Source organism: Macadamia integrifolia, chromosome 2 (assembly GCF_013358625.1).
Source record: "Macadamia integrifolia cultivar HAES 741 chromosome 2, SCU_Mint_v3, whole genome shotgun sequence".
NCBI classification, from domain to species: Eukaryota; Viridiplantae; Streptophyta; class Magnoliopsida; order Proteales; family Proteaceae; genus Macadamia; species Macadamia integrifolia.
Window position 1 is genome coordinate 26149658 of NC_056558.1, and position 4379 is coordinate 26154036.

The 4379-nt window shown below is 36.8% G+C and overlaps 1 protein-coding gene across 1 annotated transcript in view; it reads right to left on the reverse strand.

Annotated features, from left to right (window-relative positions):
- Window positions 1-208: 208 nt before the first annotated feature.
- Window positions 209-4379, reverse strand: part of LOC122059153 (pentatricopeptide repeat-containing protein At3g46790, chloroplastic) — a 7486-nt gene continuing 3315 nt past the window's right edge. Inside the window, exon 2 of the mRNA XM_042621840.1 lies at window positions 209-1064. The gene's annotated coding sequence lies outside the window, so the exon portion shown is untranslated. The remainder of the gene's footprint in view (window positions 1065-4379) is intronic.

Consider the following 4379-nt stretch of genomic DNA (forward strand, 5'->3'; position numbering starts at 1 on the left):
AGAGAGGGTGAGGCCCCAAGTTTTTTGCATACCAAACCCCAACCTTGAACAACAGAGAAGTATTCTCAGCATCCAATAATGATACAAAGAGTCAGACATATCAACCTGCTTGAGAATACAAAATCAGATTATCATTCATTCCCTCAAAGGTTCAATAGATTAAAGAGAGTCATTGATATCTACCGTGAAATGGATATTTATCAAAAAGTGCTGCTATGAAAATACAAAATTCATAAAAAAGACTTTGAAATGAAGTGACTGCAACCAATTTACATGTCCTCTTTTTAGATAACCTCTCACATAAACTCTAAAAGGTTCCACATTTTTCCCAGAACTCCTTTCTTATCCTTCATCTCTAATATCCTATTTGTTGAGAACTTGAAATCCATGAAATGTCTGTTCATCTTCCCAAGATACTCAAGTTGTGAAGGGAAATTGGGTAATTCACAAATCGGGAAACCTTTGCTCTCCAAACAGAGTGCCCTATACTTCTGATACACAGTTCCAAAAACTTCCTGATTTGCTATCGTGGACAATGGCTTCCCTCTTCATAGATCCCACAATCTCCTTACAATTGCGCACATAATTGATGTCAATATCTTCCATTAGTGAGCTGATAGATATTGCTTCCAATGGTAGTGGGTTCAGTTAAATCATATGGTGTTCCCTTGAGCAGTGCGATCTTGCCCATCCGGATGAGTTCCTTGTTGATCGGAGTGATATGGGAACCAAATATCTATATGGTGCTGAAAATGGGAGGGGCAATTCTCTCCAGGGTTTGAAATGGGAGGGAAAGAGGGAAGATCGATAAACGGGTATGGGTTTTCTCCCATTGTCAGGTAGTGTGTATGCTTTTGGAGAGGAAAGATGGGGTCGTGGGTTGTGACGCACAACCATTGGATTAAAAAAAAATGCCAGGTGTCGACCTCACAGAGGTGGGAGGTAGATGGATGGAGCTTAAGTTGTTGGAAAGGAGCCGGATCCCCATATTAATTGTTTGCATGCTTGTCAGATCTCCATGTTCTATCATATGTGTATATTTCCTTCAGTTGTCTCTCAATTCCCTGCAAACAATATAGAATCCATGAAGTGCCCCCACATTGCCCAGATTTTCTAATTAGCTAGTGACAAAGAGGAAGATGAAAAAGAAAGATTGATGGAAATCAGGCAACCTAGATCACCATTGAAAATAACTGTAAGAGGATAAGAATCAAGGTGTCTTCCAAGTGGGACATGAAATATAAGAAAAGTGAATAATTTAAAACCCCAAGGGAGTAATGTATTCGTACACCTGGTTACAAGAAAAAAGTGAGGCAAAAGCTGCAGAAATTTACAATGTTTCATTACACCTGGTTACAGGAAAAAGGTGAAGTGATGATAATCAAGATTGTTATACTATTGGGAGTAATCTGGTATGTAGTGTTGGCTCAATCTGGTTGAGGGCTTCATTCTGCGACATACTGCATACTAAGTAAATATTATCGAGTCCAACTTATCCCTCCAAATGGAAAATACAGGTGATGTTTATAAAGTCATGCACATCATACAATCATATGTGTGCAAATTTTTTTCTCAGAAGTACAGTTTAAGATTTCTCTGTAACAAGGACATAAAGAGATATCGCCAAAACACACTAGAAATCTTCTGAGGAATGGGCATTTGGTATTAGAAACCTGTTCTTAGATTACTGTGATCACTATCATTTGTGCATCAAAGGAATTGATTGATGCGAACCCAACACTGCTATATTGCATTAGTTGTAATAGCCACCGTCAATGTGTTCAGAAGGGAAAAATGGTTAAGAAACCACTTGGAGGCTTTTTGATATCAACAGTGAAATCAGGTCCCTGATTCCCCTGAAATCATCCCTTTCCTCTGTATGCTATGGTCATCAAATGAGTCGGAGAGGTTGCAAAATTGCAATTCTCAACCTTGTTTAGTAACTAATAACATGCATACATAACTGGATGCTCTTTAGTAATATTGATGTCTTCTTCTTTCTCACTTCTAATAAATTCATTCTTCTACCAAGAAAAGAAAAAAAATCTCTTCAGAAAACTTCCTGACAAACAACATTAATTGTGAATACAGAGTACAATGTTACTGAATCATGTAAAACAAGATTCATGTTGGGAAAAAATGTCGACTGCAAAACAGAGCGCATCAAGAACCATAGCTGCCTACTAGGGCCAGCTACATTATCATGTTCCCACTTTCCTTGCTTCCTATTGTCCAAGCCAGTAACTTCATAACATACCATAAATTTCAAGAATGGCGACTTGAAGGTGATGGTGAACTTCTTAAAGTTTTTTCTATCAGAGCAAGAGAGTACATATACCCCGTTCCTCTTAAGAGTATAGAAGGGTTAGGAGCTGTAATGTACCATTACTAACCATAATGATTTCCAACTGGTTACAGTCTCTGGGATGATTAATATATGCACAACCATCAATTAGTCTTCATTCCACAGACTTTACATATACCAGGGCTACAGGTAGGCCTCTGGAAGACAGTACTTGTTTTTGCTGCAACAGAAATTGGATCCTATAACAAAATACCTCAGGCTTCTTATAAAGATTTTGGGATATATTGTTATTCCCACCTCGTATTAGTAGTAAAGTACAAGAATCTTCTCCCAATTGATATGAGTTCGAAGACATTTTCCCCTATCTTTCAACAATCATACAGCTATTAGAAGTTGACATCTACATCCACATGCCTCGAAATGCTATTGGCACCACTTACCCACTCTGTCAAGTTCATGGGCATGGGTTTACTAACTCTGACTTATGAACCACTGTCCTGTAGGTTATACAAATCCTCCAAGATCTTGAAGTGCTAGGACCCAATGGAGACATGTCCTCAGTGTGTCTTTATTTTTCAGATTCAACAAATAGTAGTATTGCAGTAGAAATTGAATTTCTGGTTTAGAAAATGCAATCAACTCTTAAGGTCTAAGTTTGCCTATTTCACAAAATAATCATGCTATGTAAAGGTGAGGAGATCTGTTAAATTTTTATTGGACAACCTATTAAATTAAATAGAGCAGTAGAAGACTTTGGCTGCAATTGGAGAAGTATGCAGACTTAAATTCAACCACCGAAAGATGTCTTAGTGTTGATTATAAAATTAGTGCATTGATATATTAGATTTACTCCAATAGAATATACTTATCATATTCTCTCTTTTATGATGACTATAAGGAAGTATACCAATGCCTTCGAAATAATTCAAAGAAATACAACATTGTCTTGCCTTAAACCTTCAGTGAAGTTTGGAGATTCCTTTTTGCAGGATTTGTTTACAATAGCAACAGACATGGTCTGACTACCTTCTAGTTTAACCTTTGTTATTAAAGAATTTTCAATACTTGAAGGTTTAGTTTTCTTTGGTTAGAAATTAATTTGGATACATTTCTACCTGTTTCCTTTCTAGTATGTAATTATATCTTCGCAGAAACATGCAGCGCTTATTCTTCTTCTTGAATGGGAAATATGATTAATGAATTAGTAGATGCTAAGACAGGTTTTGAATCCAGGTTTCTGGTATGATAACCAGAAACCCACATGCTTTGCGAACATAAAACTTGTCAGAGAATACAAGAGGTTGGTACAATTTAAGGCTCCAGAAGTAAAACCTAGCTATATAATTGCGACATTGTATGCTTGTGGCCATTACTCTAGAATTTTCAATATTCTTAGACTCTTAGTGCCATTTGGACCGAGGATGGCCACGAGGCAGTGCATTTCAAATGTTGTCAACCATTCAAACAAGATTATCCATCCTTTTAAATGCTCAAAAGATACCAGTAATAAAATTCAAAACTGCATGGATCATTCTTCAAAAGATTACATCATCTAACTAAACATAATGTGTACCTTAGTCTGCTTATTATACAGGAGAAATAATCTTATCCATTATAGTTACTAAGTTTTAAACTAACACTAACCCCAAACCCCAAACCCCAAACCCCAAACCCCAAACCCTAAACCATAAACCCTGAACCAATAGAAAAAATACAAATAAATGGAAAACTTATAGTCCTTAATGTTTCTGCATTACCTTAATATGCTTATTATATTGTTTCCCCTCTGTCCCCAATTTAACTGGATTTGTTGGAAAGCTGCATGACATAGTAGCCACCCCTTCATAGTACCAGTTAAATACTTTGAAACTGTTACTTGATTATTTCAGGAGTTGGTTACAAACTAGACCCAATTTTTTCATTTGCAAAGATTGCTGCACCTTTGGCATAGGTATATGTTTGCTTGGATTGACAAATATGATATTCTTTCTCCTTATGTGAAGTATTAAGCATATCCATTTGTAATACCACAAGGAACAGGCTCATTGTTGTTTCCTGGGGTCTTCCCCCCCCC